Source organism: Falco cherrug, chromosome 2 (genome assembly GCF_023634085.1).
Source record: "Falco cherrug isolate bFalChe1 chromosome 2, bFalChe1.pri, whole genome shotgun sequence".
Classification (NCBI taxonomy): Eukaryota; Metazoa; Chordata; class Aves; order Falconiformes; family Falconidae; genus Falco; species Falco cherrug.
The window spans coordinates 62,014,961-62,035,368 of NC_073698.1; the positions used below are offsets into that span (position 1 = coordinate 62,014,961).

Genomic DNA, 20,408 nt, shown 5'->3' on the forward strand with positions numbered 1-20,408 from the left:
CTGGCCCTGCTTGGAGCAGGGGTGCATGAGGGACCTCCTGAGCTCCCTTCCAGCCTGAATGATCCTACAAACCCATGAATTTTCAGTAAAATACATTTTTCCAAAGAAAGTATTCTGATCAGTTTTATTACATATCCTTCCCGGTTTTCTTAAAAGAAAGCTTATTTGATATCTGTGCTCCCACAAACTGACAGGGACTTTTTAAGGTTCTAGAGGACTGCTAGCAACCTCTTGGCTATTCTGCTAACAAATTATGATAATTTCTTGATTAAAATGTCACCAGAGCAGACGCAGAGGATACTCTGACATATAAAATATTCAGTACATTATAATCTGATCACAATACTATTTATGAGTCAAAATCATAATTATAAGAAACTAAAATTAACAAGGTTGATTCCATGCTGAAGCTAATTTTATGTAATATGAGTAATTAATTTGATATTTGTATGGATAAAGGAGTGCAAAGATTTGTGGGAAATCTGAGGTTAGAAACAAATTAATTGTTGGGAATGGCAGTATGGCTGGGAAGCAGCTATTCAATTCCCAGTTCAGTTTAACCACAGGACATTGCCTGCATTGTTCAGAAATTGCACTGTTCCTCCTGAAGACTGTTTGCTCTCTTTCTGTCAAGCACACACTGTGCAAAGCCTGCTTTCCTCTTTGCCACCCAGCATAGTGCCAGCCATTGCTGAAGAAAACCAAGGTATTCACAGCTTTCTCAGGTTGTTACTTTCCCCTGAGTTAGTAATCTTGCTTCATTCCCCTTCATTTTGACACTACAGAAATTAACAGAGCCTTTCATCAGTTCCAGTTTGCAGGGCTTCGACAACCACTGGGAAAGTGCAGACTTCTTTATTTACTGAAACATTTCACCACAAGTTGCTGAACAGTAGCAGAGGTATGGCACTCTTTCCCTGAAAATGTTTGCTCACACAATTGTATCTAGAGGCTTCTGCATTTCTTGTGCAACACGCCCTGCCTTCATCAGTATGGGCGACTAAATACATTTCCCTTGAACAAACCTGAGGGACAGTCAGCTTTTTCAACAGAAAAAGATAAAGCATTTCAGGCCAGAATAAGTCAAAGGAGATTCTCCAATGTAAATAGAGTCTATTTTCAAATTAGATAATCACTTTGCTGCCATTTAAAGTATGCTTTGTCTGATATGTCAAAGGAAATAAGAGCAGAGGCTGTTGTGTGGGAAAGTCATGGCAACAATCCAACAGCTCCCATCAAACCTGTAGGCTTGCAGCAAGATTTTCTACACTGTTCTCATAGAGTGGAGATGCTCTAACACTCAGTTTCTTTATCAACTTTGAAAACATTGGAGGACCCAGAAACCTTCCCACTATCTCCAGGTGAAACTATATGATCATAAATTAGCTAGATCACCTAACCAGTGTCTAGCTTACCTGGATCCAACAGAAACTGATATCAGACACCCTGTCTTGTTATCACATTAAAACTCAGACTGCATAGAAGCAAAGGAAGATCAAACTTCTTTTTTATCAGTTGTCAGGTGACAGAAGAGAAGTTTGTTTTCTAATAGATAGAATTTATCTCTAAAGAAAATCAGTAAAAGCCTGAAAAATCATCACTGGATGCAGATTACTTCATTTCTGTTTTAAAAGACCAAACCTTGGATGAAGGAGTGAAGAAAAGAAAGAGACAGGTTTCTCAAGACCTAAGAAGTTCTGAGCAGAGTAGAGCAGAGCACTTGTGTTGTGAACAGAGATGCTGCAGCTGTCCCAGGGAAGTAGTTTTACTTGAAACTTGTCATTTCAGACTTGGAAAAAGGCACAGGATAAAAAACCTTTCAGAGGTTTAAATTCCTAAATGGAGCCAAGAAAAAGTAAATATTATATATTGCTTGCAGATGCTTGGAAAAACTAGGCTTTTTTCCACTAGTTTACATATTGCATAATCTTGCCAAGCTATTAAGCAGCAAGATAGCTTCTAGATCATATGTTACTTCCCTCCACCACTTCAATGAAAAATAAAAGAAGGTAAATCACCCTGCTTACCACATGCCTGAGGCAAAGATTAATCTAAAATATTTCAAAGTTGATAAAACTTGAGTTAGCAAAGAAAAATGTAGAATTTAACCTCAGTGGGAAAACAAGGTCTAGTTTCTTCACACATACATGGCTGTGATTAGCTTTCTACACTTAAACAGGATTTGCAGTGTAAAAGAGCTCCCCACATGCAGAGAATTAAATACAAACTTATACACTTGCTGGCTAAAGGCCTGCAATACTGTCTTTTTCTCAGTTCCTCAGTTAAGGTTTTGCCTGACTGTGCTCCTCAGAAGTCACCAAGAAAATACTGAAAAGCTGTAAAAATAAATAAATAAATAGAAATCCCATCTTCAACTATTATTTAAACAGCTGATGTATACATGAAAATATGTTTACAGGAAAATTAATGGGAATTCTACAATTACTAAATTGGTTTCCCATTTATTCATTACATGCAAAAAGAGGTTTTCTGCAGTGACACTGCAGCCAAATTAGTTATTTCTAGTAGATTTAATCTAAGCATTTCATTTTATACTTTTCAGTGGTGTTACATTTTCTTCTTTTCTAGGCTACATTTAAACTGTGTGATTGTTAAAATTGGACTTTTCCATTTTTTCTAATGGAAAAACTAAAAGATTTTTGGACTAAAAGTCTCACCTTTCCTTTGTTGTTTTTAATTGACAATTTCCAGAAGATGACGAAAAATCAAAACGGATGTATGTGATAGTTAATTCTTTCATTATTTTTTATTATTTTAAAAGGAAACACTAAATCTGTCTATAATCACATTAGTGGGGAGTGGTATTACCAAGGTAACAATGAAAGAGCAGAAAGAAGCATAATAAAGGTCACTTGTGATTAAGCTATAAAGGTTGTAAAAGTATATAAATAAAGACGCAAGATAGGGGGTTTTGTAAGTCACAGTAAAACTCTGTGGATTTCAGTTGTTAGTCTGAGTGTTTAAAGACTGTTATTTTTCTCATTAAAAAATATTTGCATTCATAACAATATACACATATTTTAATTGGCAACTTGGTCATAGCCATTTATTATACAAAACCCATGCATGCACATATTAGGAGGAGTCAATATCCACCAAGGACGTACAACTGTGAATAGAGAGGGAAGAAAAAATTTGCAAGGCAATCAAGGAGAGCTCTATCCAAGTACATGTTAAGAATGTATTTCATTCTAATTCCTGACACTAGAAATATACTTCAGGTTCTGACTCAATGGTTTTGTAGAACTAGGATGTGACTATGTGATTTTTTAAGATCACCCTAATTTTCTTCATGAACTTCATACTATTTTTTTTTCTTTGGATGATTTTAATCAGGTCCCCATTCATAAGCACTGCAATATTACAGCTGAAAGACACCCAGACAGTAAACTCTATACAGACATGAGTATTAATTATTTGTTAAACTCATCCAAGTTTCTACTGAAACTTCCTCAAACTAAGAAGGAATTTCCATTTCTACAACATGTTAATCACAGCAAAGAAAACACCCCATTAAAAAAGCCAATATTCTATAAATCAGCAAAAATATTTTAAAATTTACTAGGTGATTAAGATAAACTCCATTTCACATGTGGATTGTATCAGATTAAGTTTGTTTCATTTTTCCCACCTCCAAATTATTATTAAAAATAAACAAATTTATCTAATTTGACAACTTAACCTTTCATGCTCAAAAGAGCCAAAAATCTTATTTAACCCAGTACAGTATTTTTAATAGAAAATAAGGAAAGAATAAAATGAAGTTTAGTAAAAAGAAAAAGCAGTTTTGAAGCAAACATTGGTTTTATCTTTAGCATTTCTTTCAAAACTGGTGATCCTGTAAGAGCTATTGGAATGTAACAAGTATTGATGTTTTCATAGATCTTTCCTAAACACACATTCTGGGGGCAAATCCTCTTTACCTTTCAAAGATCAGTTCCATTAACTTAAAATGGATTACTTGTTTGAAGAAAATAATGTGTACTTAGCCATAAATTCACCATTTCTTTATGGTCTGAAACATGAATAACTGTAAGTCTGTAGAACATGGGTGGAAACTGAGGTGCAGTGAAAAAAAGTGTACTTCCTTCCATTTCAAACATTATTACACATTCCCTCTCTAGCATCCTGTTTCCCTTAAGAATGTGTCATATGTATATTTACTATTCTTATTATCACTGATCAAGGCTATTTATAGAACTTTTTCCATTAATTCAACATTCTTGATGCATGCAGAAGCCATATAGAAACAGGTGGGCTGTTGAAAATATGGGGATTTCATGCATATATTAGGTCAGGTGAACATATTTTCCCAAATAAACAAACAAAAAACCCACAGGTCCCCGCAATGCAACACTCACTGCAATGTTTCCTTGCAGTACTCTTTTTGTGTCTAGTTTAGTGTACTAAAATTTACAGCAGTAGGACTACTATTGTGCAAAAATAAATAAATAAATAAAATGAAACATTAAAAATGCACAAGGAAATTCAGTATGAATTATTGACCTGACCTGTTACCTTAAAAGAGGCTGAGGAAGTCTACTTTACCTCTCCATCACCCCATTGTGCATTCCCCTGTGTAAAGTTTTGGATTTTTACGGGTTTTTTTTTCCTTTCCATAGAATACACGAAACAAATCTGCAGCACAAAGTCCCAGATTTTCTGTGGATCCTCTGATTTCAGAGTAATTCAGTGTCACTGTTTATGAAAATGCTGCAAGAATTTTTAGGCACCTAGGAGACAGTGCTCATACTTGGGGTCTTGGTGTATTAGCAGTATCATTTTATCGGTTTCTTCATACCAGGATAAAAAAAGGATGTGGGTAGTAAGAGCCCACAGAAAAAAAATAATGCAGTGTAAAAATATAAATAAATATTATTCTTGTTCTTTTTCTTGTTGTTTTGGCTAAGAGATAAAACAATCAATTTGTTTGTCAAATATTTTCTGGCAATTTTTTTGCAAGAAAACATTGTCCATGGAAGAAGAATAGGGCTTTTCTTGAGTTCCTTAAACTAGATGGTTTTAATCAGATGTCAGATGTACCAAATATTTGTCTTCCTCTCCATTAAAGACGAATTTCTGATATAGGTTGTAAATGACTCCTTGTCTACAGAATGCAGTTAATTTTCAAAAGGGAATAGGAAGTTCTTAGCCTTTGTCAACAGGATATATTACTAAATCTACTGATAATTGAAATGTGAAGTTTTTCCAGATGTCTTAAGACTCACAAGCACAATAATCTAAGAAACAAAATGTGGTAGTAGAAAGTAAAGGCTGGAATCCTGCCGATTTTGCTAGGTGAAGGAAGACAAAATTAGAAAAAAACATAACCTTCCTTAAAACCTGTCCGTATAATGTATATACATGGTAGTCATTTTAAAAATATATAGAATTGCAGAATCATGGAACAGTTTAGGTTGGAAGGGACCTTTTAAAACCATCTAGAGCAACCCCCCTGCTATAGGCATGGATATCTTTCACTAAATCAGGTTGCTTAAAGCCCCATCCAGCCTAACCTTGAACAGATCCAGGAACGAGGGGCCCACTTCTATAAGCAACCTGTTCCAGTGCCTCACCACCATCATGGTAACAAAAGCCCTCCTTCTGTCCAATATAAATCTACCCCCTTTCAGTTTAAAATCACTGTCCCATGTCCCCCTGCCCCCTTGGTAAGAAGTGTCCTCCATCTTACTTATAAACCCCCTTTATATATTGAAAGTCTGCAATAAGGTCTCCCTGGACGCTTCTCCAGGCTGAACAATGCCAACTCTCTCAGCCTTTCTTCACAGGAGAGGTGTTCCAGCTCTTGACCATTTTTCTAGACTTCCTCTGGACCTGCTTTGACAGGTCATGTCTGTCTTGTACTGGGAACCCCAGAACTGGATGGACTATTCCAGGTGGGGTCTCATGACTACTGAGTAGAAGGGGAGAATCACCTTCCTTGGCCTGCTTCTTTTTATGCAACCCAGGATACAATTGACTTTCTGGGCTCCAAGCACATGTTGTCAGCTCATACCCAATTCTTCATCCCCCAATATCCCCTAGTCCTTCTCTGCAGGACTGCTTTCAATCCATTTATTCCCACAGTCGGTCATTGATACTGGGGATTGTACCAACCCGGTTGCAGGACCTTACACTTGGCCTTGTTGAACTTCATAAGGTTCCCAGGGGCCCACACCTCAAGCCTGTCAAGCTCCTTCTGGTTGCATCCCTTCCCTCAAGCATATCAACTGTACCACTCAGCTTGGTGTCATCCACAAACTTGCTGAGGGTGCACTTAATCCCACTGTCTGTATCATTAATAAAGACTGTGAACAGTGCTGGTCCCAGTATGGACCCCTGAGGGACACTGTTTGTTACTGATCTCTATTTGGACGTGGAGGCATTGACTGTAATTTGTTGGAAGCAGCCACTCAGACGATACCTTGTTCCTAGAACAGTCCATTCATCAAACCCATACCTTTCCAATGTAGTGACAAGGGTATTCTGTGGAACCATGTCAAAGGCCTTACACAAGTCAAGGCACACCTGACTTGAACTTGCAGTTAAGAGTAAGTTTACCACCTCTAAAATGAAGAACCAACCCTTTCCTCAAAACACAGGAAACAAGATCACTTTCCACATAGCGTATGTCAATGCTTTCATTCTATTAAATAATGCAGTAATAAGTTATGGATCACAAATAAAACATGAAGCAAGCATTTGTTCTGAATGTTCTCTCTTTAGCTGAGAGTGAGCTCAGTCAGCTGTAATTCCCAAATGCACCAGGAACAGACAAAAGCATGTTTACTAGACCACACGGTTGAAGTAAAGTGTTGGCTCTAAGCTAGTCTGACAAGACCCACATAAAGAAATATGGAAACACTTTTCTAGGACACTGCAGCTGGCTTAGTCTCCTTTAGAATTAATTGACATCAAATTTTACCCTTTGCAGACTGCATTCGGGTCCTATGTGTGTGAGGGACATAAAAAAAGCAGCTAGGTTAAAAATTTCACCCACACTTTTAGTTATCAATCAAACATAAGCTCAATCCAAAAATTTGGTGTTGTATTGTTTGGTTTTTTAAATTCTAAACATTGTTTGCCTAAATACAGATACTGTAATTGTTTAGCAATAGATATGAAAAAAACATTGACCCTAAGCTTTCTTGGTATTTCCTTTTTCTGACACATCTGAAACCATCTGTTACTATTGATTATTTTTTTTCTAAGTCTTTCAAAAGCTCGTCTTTGCTCTGGTTGTTTTGTTACACACTCCTCCCCTTTTTTCATCTCCACTTTATTTCTTCCACAGTACCCATGATATACCTTACTATCTCGTCTATTGCCTTTTTGCAATTGTTATCAGTTAAAAAAAAAACCAAACCAAAAAAAACCCCAACCAAACCACTGTTGTACAATGCTGGCTCCTTTATGCTTGGAGCCTGAGCAGAACAGAAGCAATGCTCTGCCACCTTGCAGAACTGCATTCCTGTAAGAGCAACCTATCATCTTGGGAATTCCTTTGTTATTAAAGAGTTTTGAAGTACAGTTGCTGTCTTCCCAAATTTACAAAGTTACAAAAATTGTGTGACTCTCAATAAATGTTATCTCTAAAGTAAGCTCCAGTAAGTGAACATTCCTCCCCCTCTAACAACTTCAAATATTATCCTAGCATTTTTGTATCTAAAAGATTAGTTTGGGTTTTATCCTAAACTTTCAACATAAAATGCTTTCTCCTTCTCAAATAAATAATAAACCTATGAGGTTTTGCATCTCTTTTATTTATATTTTTAGAGTGTTGGTTTTTTTTTTCCTTTTATTGGTTGCATAAAGGTTTGTGTGCAAAGACAGTATTTCCCGAGATTTATATTCCCTCAGAATAAGTCAGTAGCCCGACTTTTAATTTTCAGAAAGCTCAGCCAAAAAAACCCCAGACAATGAAGGGGTTTTGTAGAAAAAGTAGAAGTTCAAAGTTAATTATTCTATTAGAGAGACAACATTCCATTAAGCATCTTGAATTTTTAGATAGTGCAATTAACTTTGCCACTGTATGCAATTTTTCTCATCACTGGTATTTTACATTAACATATGAGATGGACTGAAAAATAGGGGTATTTGTTACTTCTAAAAGGAGTAAGGCTATGTTGTTTACCTTTTTTTATTGTCATGAAAGGTAGATTTCCTAGGTTCTTGAACACTAGTAGAAACAAAACAACCAAAAATTAAAATCCCACCACAGCACACAATAATGTTATCTGTTTTTTCTGTGTAACCATGCTGTCATACAACACAAATGAAACTGACTAAATCAAATAGCACAATTATAGTTGTTCAGATTTTAGTAAGTAGCTTGGAAGTAAACTTTTGCTATGTAACATTTTTGTGTATGAGGCGTTATCACTAGGCTAGAGGTTTGAACACAAAAGTTTAACTATGATACTGAAAGATCATCCTGAATCTTCCTTCCAACAGGTAATCATGCAAAATTTCTTTCTCTTTCAGCGTATACGTAATTTGCACACATATTGCTTATACAATTAATTACCTCCACAATATATATACCTTCTCAATAGATTAGCCTGTGATTGTTAATTTTTATGTACTATTTGTTATTTAGTGTGGTATAAACACAGACATTTCCCTGTTGGGATAGCCTAGGAAAGGTGGAAAGAGGAACATGAAAAAAAGAGCAAATAAGTGAAAACTTGGAGTTACTGAAAGAATGGGAAGTGATACTTTATCAAATTATGGGGGTTTTCAATAGAAAAAAAAACTCGCAGAAGTCATAATTAACAGAAAACTTTTATTTTTCTTTTTGAAATCACATTACAAAAGGAGTATCAGAGTAAGACGTGCAAAATTACATGGATCATGATCATGAGTCCCTTGCTACTTGTTTTGTTTTTAAAGGAGGCGGCTATGAACCATACTTGCAGCAGTCCTCTTAAGATTGGCCAACTGAGAAGATAACTCCCCTTGGAACATGCAAGATGCTCTGATATAAATAACGCCTTTGTTTTCAACTTTTTCCAAACTAGCTAAAACCACTGACCCCCAAAATTCATAGGTAAAAACATGAAGTTAACTTGAAAGATAATTCATTGGGTTTGACTGGTTTCTTCACTGACCTGAGATACTCATCCGAGAGCTTCATTCTCACTGATATTCTTTCAGTATTTCCTTGCAGAGATAAATTTTGATAAGATGTGAGTATAACATGGAAGAAAGTCACATACTTGCTCCAGGGTCCAGAACTGGCTTTTCTTCTGCTCTGCAAGTTGAACTTATATGTCCTTTTCTCATCAGTTCAAGTCCATTACGGTGGACAGGGCATATTCTCCTTTGTGCACATCCTCTAAGCATCTGCATATAATACCTGCTTGTCTCAAACAATTGGAAGCAACATACACCTCTGCTTGAGATAAACTTGGTGGATGCTGAAGAGGGAAAATAACTTGAGATCAAACAGAGTTTTCTGCTTCAAGGCTGTCTCTGCTTTACTGAACTTTACAAAGAATAGCTGTCGCCTCATGCTTTTTCTTTCAAACTGCTCAAGCAGCCTTAATGTCCAGCGACTCTCTAGTGACAGCATGCGACTCTGTGGCTTACAGGAGAATGTCTGCTGACAGATACAGAATCGGCAGATGAAGAACCCTGTAAATTAAAACAAATAACAATTTTTTTAGACAATAAAATCCAATAGCGTTACTTTTTAGTTTATTTATTTAGTATTTACAAAGTTATATAAAGGATGCCTCTTGCTGGATACAGACTGAACTTACTTCTGAAGCCAGGAGAAGTCTTCACCAGTAAGGAGCAGGATCATGCGCTCTGCCTGGCTACTTCAGAGAACACAGAAGGGGAAAGAGCATCTCCAAGGCAGATGCTGAAGATGGCTTTAAAAATAAAACTGATGCCCTTTTAAGAACTTTCAGTGAGCACCAGAGATTTGTAATAAATGCATGTTCTGTGTTTCCTAACAGTACCCTGTTCCAGAAGACAGGAAAAAAGATAGATTGACTTACAGCCTACCACTTGGTACAGGCTTTTATTATATACTCTGAATTTATGTATTTTTATTAATATTTACAATTTGTAATTAATTTAGCAGATGGTCACTGAACTGATCTCTTCTTGATGCTTTCTTGCATATAATACAATGTTCTTCTCTCCCTCTGTGTCTTGTAGGGAGCAAGAACAAGAGGCTTTGACCTAACACCTGAATAGTAGTAGTAGTATTTCTGAGATAGCATCCCTGCAAAGTAGCATCACTCACTAAAAGTAAGTGACACCACCACTACCAACAGCAAAATTATACTGCTGGAAGGATTGTCACAAATGTAGTACTTGCTTCCTTTGCTCCAGGACTGCCTAGGTTCAGTTTTCCAGAGATAACAACTATTTGCTTGTTCAAAAGGCCATCATGTGTTCTAGGAAAAAAATTATATGCTAATTGCTTTGATGAAAAATCCTATTAAAAATTCTCCTAAATATTTCTTTGGAGAACAAAGTTTCCTAAACATGTTTTTATTCCCCAAGTCCTCTTGTACTAGTCAAGTTAGCTGATGCCAATCAATCTTACTATCACTGACGGCCCCCACACAAGTGCTTCAAATCCACAGAGGTGATCTGAACAAAACTCAGATTGCCTACTGCAGCCTTTAAAGCAAACTCAGGACCTACAAAAGTAGTTAAGTTCAAGGCAGCAATGAATCACTGCTTAAGATTCAGCACACAGATTCTAGTTTGGTAACACGGATAAAAATGGGCATGATGCTAATATACAACCATATCACTGATGCATGGTGTCTCTTGGATCAGTAAAATGTACCTGGGGCAAATAGGATTATGAAAACATTGTCTTGTGCAAATTCCTTACACCACTGCTTTATGTTCTGAATTAACTGGTTCAGTTCAGTAAAACCACCACTTTTAGACCATTTGTAGCATGTGTTGGATTCTTACTTTCTGCTCAGTAAAGAAATGTCCAAGTGAGAATATTGCTAAAGCAGCAGGGATTCCATGGATGGAGATTTTGGAAAAAAAATCACAACAGTGAGGTCTGGTCTCTTTCTCTCTCTGTCTCACTTTTTAATATAATTTTCATAGCATACATTCATGATAAAGCAATATTATCTCAGCAGCCTATGAGCAAACTTAGAGCAATAGATTCCAGCAACATGGCTTGAAATCAGTCTCATGAAAAATCAAAGCAAGCGCTCTCTCATGGTCACATAAGCAATACACTAGCTAAAAATAAGGATGAAAAGAAGGCTAATGTTTACCTAGAATATAAAAGTAGGTGGTTAAGATGAGATATGCTGTGAAGTACTTCTAAAATGACTAAAAATAACACCTTTCCTATAAGATTCTGACATGCAATGTTTAATTATCCTGTATGAACATTCAAATGTACTTTAGCTGAAATGTGTATGAAAATGCACTTCTAAATAAGTCACTTATCAGTACTTAGGGACAGCACATCACAGGCCCCATAATTTTGAATTTGTCTACCTGAATCATTCACAATAAAAAGTATCTGGCTTCTTTTAAGTATTACTCTACAGAGCAATTTTAAAATGTTAATTTCACCAAAGACTTTTACATCTGTTCTGTACTTTGTAAAACTGTATTACTTGTCTGTAAATAAAATATTCTCCTTCAGGTCAGCCTAAATGTTAAAAGTCAAGATTCTGGTTTACTTGAGCAGCACATACTATGTTGAGTTTTGGGCCATCCAAGTTCAAGAAGGCTGTCCAGAAATCAGAGTTCAGGGAAGGGTTAGCAAGTTAGTAAGGAGACCTATGAGGATAAAGTGAGACCATTTTTTCTGACAAAGCTCAGGAGATAGTCACAGCAGCCTGCTTGAACAATGGTTACATAAATGAGAGACTCGTCCCAGGTAATAGCAAGTGGTATAAAAAAGCACAAGTCACTTGCACTTTCAAAGCACACCTTAGGAGGAACTTTTTCACTAGGAGGGTAGTGCCTAAAGCATATATAATATAAATCTATTGAATAACAAACATATTAATTTAATAAATAGTAATTTATTAATAAACAGTCGATTTAATTAATAACTTTAAAATAAAATAATTTAATAAATAAATATATTTCTAAAGCAGACATAATATAAAAAGCAGGAAATAATTATCTGTCTGTTGGCTTTTTTAAAGTCCAAACTTAGACAACAGCAAAAACTATTAAGACCAAGGAAAGATGTGGAAACCCTTACAAAGCCACAAGCTTGAGAGAATAGGAATATGGATATTTCTTCCTAACTCCGTATCATTTATTAAAATGTTGACCCTTAAAATCTGTATTAACTATTCTTTTTTTATACTAGCCAGCCAAATAAACTTTGGATGCTTACTCTACGTAGAGGGTTGGTGGCAGGCTGCATTCAAAAGGAAAAAAAACAAAGTTCTGTATATTTGAAGAATAAATTGATATAATTAATCTAGTTCATTATGATAAATATAATTCCATCAACTTTTAGCAGAGTTTTTATTACCTATTTCCTAAGAAAGTAATCATATTATTGACAATTTTTCCTGGTATATGGTTAAATAACTTTGAACTACTAAGACAAGAAAACTATGTCCCTTGCTGGATACTCTTGTCCTTAAAATATACAGATGTTTGAAGAAGCTATTCATATAATATGTATGTTTCCCCTGTTTCTATATTGCAGCAATTTTTCTTGTTACCTCTTTGTCTCCTCAAATTAAACAAGGTTTTAGCTATATGTTATGAATTATTAATTTGAATAAGTATATTTCTCTTTCAATGATAAACTGATTAATTTCATAGTCTGAAAAATCTGTCCTTTGCTTTTCAAGAGGAAAACCAGGGATTTTAGCTTAAATTTTTCAGCAAATAAAAAGGCAAATTCTGTATTTCTGCAAAACTGGTAAAAAAATTAATTGAGAAAAAATGTTCTTATAATTTTAGTACAGCATGCATACTATTTCAGTCATGTATATTTAATCTACATGTGCTTCTGTTGCTTTGAATTTACATAATATTTCACTGCATTCGCTTTCCAGTGAAAGGGTTGTAAGGGAGCTAACTTACCAATAATTCATTCTGTTACAGGGCATAAACTTGATTCAAGTTCTTGATTTGAAACATATTGATGAATATGAAACATTTTTTCTCTTTATTAATCAAGAAGTTTTGTAATTTTACCCATTGTAACAAACTTTTTTTTTAATTTAGAGAATCACTTTGAAGCGTAGCAGTTTGTTGTCATAATCCTGTCAGTGCAATACAATGAGTACCAGGAAGCATACAAATGGAACTGTGACATCTAAAAGGAAGAAGATATTACCCTGAGATGCAAGGAAAGAAGGAAGGAGTTCCTTGAAAAGGATTAAAAAAAAAAAAAAAGGTTGTTTTATGAAACACCTTGAAAAGAAACTTGCTGCTGAACCAATGCATGAAAGACAACCATATCTTTATTAACCATATATGGTTAATAAAACCAGCTGAAGAATCACAGAATCACAAAATGGTTGAGGACAGAAGTGAGCTCTGGAGGTCATCTGGTCCAACACCCCTGCCCAAGGGCCACCTAAAGCCAGTTGTCCAGAGCCATGTCCAGGCAGCTTTTGAGTATCTCTGAGGATGGAGCCTCCACTACCTCCCTGGCAACCTGTGCCAGTGCTTGGTGCCAGTGCTTGGTCCCCCCCACAGTGAAAAAAATATTTGTGATGTTCAGAGAGAACCTCCTGTGTTTCAGTTTGTGCCCAATGCCTCCAGTCCTGCCACTGGGCACCACTGAAAAGACCCTGGCTCTGTCTTCTTTGCACCCTCTCCCCAAGCTTTCTCTTTACCAGGCTGCACAGTCTCAGCTCTCAGCCTTTCTTCATAGGAGAGATGCTCAAGCCCCTTAATCATGTTAGTAGCCCTTCACTGGACTCTCTTCCTTATGTCCATGTCTTTCTTGTACTGGAAGCCCAGAACTAGACACAACCCTGCAGGTGTGGGCTCGCCAGTGTTGAGGAGAGGGAGTAGACCACCTCCCTTGACCTTCTGCCAATACTTTGTCTAATGCAGCGCAGGGTACCATTAGACTTCTTTGCAGCAAGGGCATTTTGCTGGCTCATGTTCAACTTGGTGTCCACAAGGACTCCTATGTCCTTTTCCTTTTCCACAAAGCTGAAGATTTTAAGTCAAAGAAAAAAAAAAAAATTAGTTACTCTTTCACAGTCATTTTTTTCAGCAGATTATGAAGGACTTGATCAGAAAATTTGAAATTTGAAATTCCTGAATCTTTATTCTCCATTTTACCATTGTGATGCACAAGATTGCTTGTCATGTTTCTTCATGCAGATGGACTAGGCTTTTAGAGGACTATGTGTGATATTATGTGAAATTGTGCACTCAGTAGCTTCTTATTTTATGGCATTATTATTTTAAAGCTTTAAAATATTTTTTCAGTATAAGGCTGCTAAAATGAGACCAATATTAATCTCATTTTTCTCCTACCAGTTAAAGGGGAGATGGTAATAAATTTTCTGTTTCATCAGCTGCTTTCAAAATTTCTTTCTTTCAGCAGCTTCAGCATAACAAAGGAGTTTATTCACACTTCATGTTTCCTGTGTGGTGTCAAATATAGAGACCCTAAAAATGGAGCATAAACTTTATTTCCTACAATTTCGACCAAAAGAGAAGAAGAAACACCCTTAGTAATGTGAAGAATCAAAATATGAGAAAAGAGATGGATTTGAATAATCATCCCAATCTGTCACTGTTTCTTGTTCTTTTCTTCTGAAAGAAGCCTGTTTTTGCATCATCTTTGGTTCTCCTGTTGTGCATCTTGCTCTTTTCTTCACATTTCTTTTTTTAGGTTTGCTCATTTTTTATTTCCTTTAGCAGGTTGGAAACTCATCTCAACCACTCCTTCCTGCAGTTCTCCCCCAATGTACTTTCTTTCAACTCCCTGAAGCCCACAATACACTTTATCTCACAACAAAACCAGAATAAAATGTTACTGGTCTGTGGTTTTACAGCCAATTTGCTATAATAATTTTTCTTTGTATTATATAACAGAAAGTACAGTACATAATCTTCAAGAACAGGGAGGCTTCATCTCAACTATTTTTAACAGATTTTTGTTTGTACTCTCTTTCCACCTTCTTTCCTGCAACTCCCCTGCTATCTTTCTCACACTCCACAGTGACTAGTTTGACAATAAACACTGAATTTTTGATCCTTGTGACTATGATCAATTGAGGCAATGAATTGTTGAGTCTGGAAAGGTATGGGTTTTTTACATTTCATAAAGATTAAAAAAAATACATGTTAACCAGGAACACAGTGTGTAATACATAAAATACTGAAGTAAATCCAAGTTTACATATTTTATTTTTCACTGAATGACATGCCAAAGTTTTGTTCTTTTTAGCTTTCTTGATAATGCCACTTTTACATTTATAAAAAAATGGACTCAATATTGAGTAAATGGAAAAATAATATCTATATACTGCCCTGCCATTTAAGTAATATTGTTAAAAACAAGAATACATAATACTCCAGTGGAAAAAAAGTTTCATAACTTAGAAAAGCATATGTGAAAGATTTTTGAGAGGAAGAGGTTTCCAACATAGCCTACTTCTTTGAAGAAATCATTCTGTTCTTTGAGAAATCTTTATCTCTTTCTCTTACACTTTCAATTTAATGAGATTATTGAGTACATTTTTCCCTCCTTTCATCTTTGTTTCTTGTACAGGTTTAGTGAATTATCATCACCCAAGACAGAGCTCAATTATTTTCTGGTTTTAGGTCTCAATTGTTTTATTCTTTACAATGTCTTCATTAATGTCAACTCAAGTTTTTAATTGGTAAGGCCACAGGAAAGATAATGGGCTCACAGAAAACCCAGCCTGGAAGTTTATCTTAGGAGGCAAACTTTTGGGAATCACCAAGGGCTTTTTTTTTTTTTTTTTTTTTTTCCCCAACTTCTTTCCTTTACAGCTTTCTGATGAACCAAAGAAATGCTAACTCCTATAATACAGGATTTAGGAAAAAGCAGGGCTTTTTTCTTCATGAGGTTGCTAGGATCACATTTTATTACTGGATGTAAACACTGAATAATGCTTGAATTACAGTGAACACGTGGTTAGGAAATTAACAACTGTCTCTATAAAGGCTGAAAAACCTAAATGACAGGCACCAGTTAGCCTGAGTCTGGTCTTAATTTTTATCTCATGCCTGATATTTGAACAACTGAAGCATTTCCTTTCTACTCTTGTATTTTTTCTGTTTATTTTTCCAATTCTTCCAGCTCTCCTCACATCTACAATGCCAACCAATAATGAGCAAAACTAGAGATGGGGGAGCCTGAAATTGGATTTTCTTTGTCAGGCAGAGCTGTTAGATGACTTACTGGGATTGTTCACAAGAAGCCTAAACAACATACAACTGCCCTTTGAAGATGGACTACTGCTTTGATTAGCAACAGTAAATTTATCAGACATTATTGAAAGCACCCTTCAATGTTTGAGAGATCACAAATGGAAAGCATGCAGAATTTTATACGCCATAGTAATTAGTGCTTACTCTTTTAAAAGCAAAAGAAAATAAACAAGTACAATAATTTAAAACTATGGATGTGACACAGGGTTAAGAAAATTAAACAAATAATTTAACAAGTACATTCTGTTCTTCTACATGACAGCTACATGTTACTTAAGCTGCAGGTACCATGAAGTATGACTATTTCCTGGAATTCTACTCATTTGGAAGTGCCAGATATCCTGTATCCCATTTTACAAGCTCCTTCCTGCTAGCTCATTCAGATCACTATATAAAACTTCCCCTGGTAGTATATATCTGGGACATGGGAGAAAAGATGGTTGAAAGAGATTGTTTTTATAAATTTGGTATACAAAGTGCTGAGAAGCTGGACTTCTATGAGAAAGTTATAGTTGGGTTACCAGAAGTTTTTAGCAATGGGTGGAAAATAGATAATGGTGGTCATTTGGAGCGGTATACATTTAACTGAACTTGAGTTACCTGTAAAGCAGGCATGTACATTGGGAAGTGATTAATGACCCCTTCTAAGTGTCTGCTCCTCTGGACTGACTATTTCAGGAGAGTCTAGCCCACCGCTCTGTAATTTTCTAAAGTCAGGCAACAAAGGTCCTATCTTAGCTTACTATACACTGGCTTTCCTAGCTTTCTAGAAAGTACATTATGTATGCATCAACAGTAGCTTTTCTGTGTCAAGCACTGTTGGGTATTAGTCTATTCTAAAATTCATAATTTGGAAAAATCATACCAACTTGCACTTGAGACTGTTTACATGCAGCTCCAGTAAAGCCATATTTTCCCCTTCTGGAGGCAAATAATATACTTCCAAAATGTGCTAATTACTGTAAGAGTGTCGTTGAAAATATGACAGTCTATATTTATACTCAAATACCATGTTTATAGTTTGACTTTTTTTTATTTTATATTCTTAGAACTGAGTGCATCCTCCCCTTTCCTTCCTCCCCCACACACACTGGCCCAAAACTAATAAGAAATGAATCAGCTTACTGAAATGCAATATAAACTTCTGCACACTTTATATCCTATTCTTTCAGCTGTTGCCAAGACAAGGCAAAATCTCTTTAGAGCGTGTGGCTTTAATATATAATCAGCTAGAAGAAGTTTACTGCAAATGTTACACAAAGTGACTGTTAAATTTACTAGATACTAAACTTGTTATAGTTTTCACCTATACACCTAACTTGTGCGTTGCTGTGGTCTAGAAATTTATGACCAAGAACTGTTTGTGGTTCCAGAATGGGACTGTTGTAATGTTGGTATATATGCACACTCCATTGAGCTGAGTCCTCCTTTTAGAGATTAAATGGAGCATGTAGGAAAAACAAAGGGTTTATGTTATTGCTCTTGGCACGTAATAAGATGCAATATGGCAAGACTGCAGCATTGGAATGGGTTCATGAGTCAGAATAGCTGTAGAAACAGCAAAAATTGAGCAATATGTCAATGTCTGTCCTTACATTATATATCTTAAATGCCATTCTTACAATTAGCTCAAAACAATGGTATGTAACTAGAAAGTTTCTAGGGTTAACCAGTACCTGTGCTTATGCAAGTTTATTGCTGGTCTGCATTGGTGTTACCATAAATCTGCACTCCCATAAACTGACAGTTCTAGCACTGTGTCCTCTCAGATGGAATATTCTCTAGTAATGTGTATGTATTCATATACGTATGATACATATATATGTACTCATCATACATAATGGATATTCAGGCTAGTACAGGTATATAGACTCCAGCTATACAGAACAGATTGATTGTGCATTTATCTATCTATTTATTTATTTATTTAATCCAGAAATGGGGAAAGAAGGATGAAATGGAGAATGACATTGACTTCCTCTTAGGAGGCCTCCTTGCCCCAGGGTATCATGAACAAACCTGGCCTAAGTGGCCTTCCATAAATATACTGTGGCCCAAGGCAAAAGTTTGGAGAAACACCTGATATCCTTTTTGAGTTGTGCCCATAACAACTAAGCTCGGAGAATACAACTTCCATGCTAAAAATATAGGCTGTGTAATGGACAGTTGTGGACTGTGCCTTACCTTCTTAGGGGCACAGCAGTTCAACAAGAAGCTGTCCATACGTTGGAAGTTAATTTCAATTAGGATACAAGTTAAATTTCCGCATAAGTTGCCAGTCAAAAAAGTGGTCACATGGTTTGAAAGACCAGTCTAGCTTGGATACCAACACTGTGCAATGGCATATGATGTGCTAACGAATGCTGACTCAGGTCTAGCCTATGTATAACATGGGCAACAGAGTGAGAGGAGCTGACTATAGGCGTGGACATCCATAACTCTACAGATGGCCTTGCCAGACCCCTGGAAAGCTGAGGCAATTGTTTCTAATGCTGCCAAAATGCTGAAGTGTGCTAGAGGCTTTTTTTAACCAGTGAGACCATGGTTCTCACATCCCCATTATCCACAGTAATTTGCATGACTGCTTCTCCCACTCAGTTGCACCTTTCAGCCAACTGTCTTTCCCTCTCACAGGAATATCTGTGTTCTCATAGGAATACCACAGACAGAAATAGACTCTTCTATATTATAATAGCATATTTAAAAGTTGTTTATGCAATGCAGGTATAAATGGGGCAAAGATTACCACACTCATATCAAAGTGTTATTTTTTCTCCATTTATATACATGCTATTTTAAAGTTTGTGGCCAATGTGTAAAGAAAATAAAAGTAATTTAGTATGGTGCTCCCATCTTGTTCACGCAAAACTCCAAACTAGTACAAAGGGACTTTGGGCAGTAGCAAGATGACCCAATTCTTCACTTCTGCACTCCATGCATAGTTGCATAGTAAAGTTTCCATAACATCAGAATTCACTGTCAACAAAGCAAAATACTACAAAATTTGCAAAAAAACATTGGTATGATGGTCTTAAATTATTCTACAGTCTCATGAATAGTGCTGTAAGGAAATAAAGGATATTACCCATGCTTTGCTAATATACTTGGTTATTATTTTTTACCATTGTCTTGTAAGTTTTACTCATTAACTTTTTTTCTCATTATGACTGGTGTGAAGATTAGGGTGCACAGGGGATGGATACACGAATGCTATCATTTTCTGGAGGAGGGAATGAAAGGGGAATGAAATATACTAATGGATCACAACCAGTTGCAAGAAATTTTGAAAAGCATAATTTTCTGTTCAAGGAGAGAGATGTAAGAGAAAAAGAGTGGAAATAAATGACTGAAAGGATGGCAGCAATCAGGAAAGAAAAAAGTATGCTCAAAAAGAGATTTCTACCAAAAAATACCCACCACCAAACAACCCACACTAGAAGACAAGGGTTTTAAGCCATTAGTTGAAGAAAGGTTATGTCTTGGGAGAATTTCAACCACTGACTCTTATACAAAACACTTCCACTGTCCTCCATATGAACCAACAGTCTATAACGATGGTGGTGAGCTTACATTCATGTTATGGAGGGAAGCCAGTGAAGTGAGTAAAAACATTACAGTTCTACTTGAAACTGGCTCAACCAAGTCCATTATTATTATACTCCCTCACTATTAAAAGTCAGATTCTGCATACAATGAACACAGAAACTATTATATAGTTGTATTTTTTTTTTTTTTTTTTTAATTTGAGTTGCTTTTTTTCCTGGGCTGCTGCCTAGATTCATTGTTTCCAGTAATCAGTGTTCAGACTATAACAAAAGAGCAGCTCTAATGAAGACAGCATGATCCAAGGCCTTGTCTTGGGGAGTGGAATTGAAGTGAAAAACATGATAGTTGTTAATTTTAACCTTCCCATAACCTTTCTTTTTTAGCACTGAATGAATGTGAAAACAATAAATCACTTAACATGATTGAGATTTCACTTT

General features: G+C 36.0%; 1 protein-coding gene and 1 long non-coding RNA gene across 2 annotated transcripts in view; both read right to left on the bottom strand.

Annotated features, from left to right (window-relative positions):
• The window catches only part of NALF1 (NALCN channel auxiliary factor 1), a 490,169-nt gene that overhangs the window by 309,624 nt on the left and 160,137 nt on the right, over positions 1-20,408 (bottom strand). The window lies entirely within an intron of this gene.
• Positions 8,787-20,408, bottom strand: part of LOC129735376 (uncharacterized) — a 55,866-nt gene continuing 44,244 nt past the window's right edge. The window contains exon 2 of the long non-coding RNA XR_008730955.1: positions 8,787-9,657. This is a non-coding gene — a long non-coding RNA (uncharacterized LOC129735376). The remainder of the gene's footprint in view (positions 9,658-20,408) is intronic.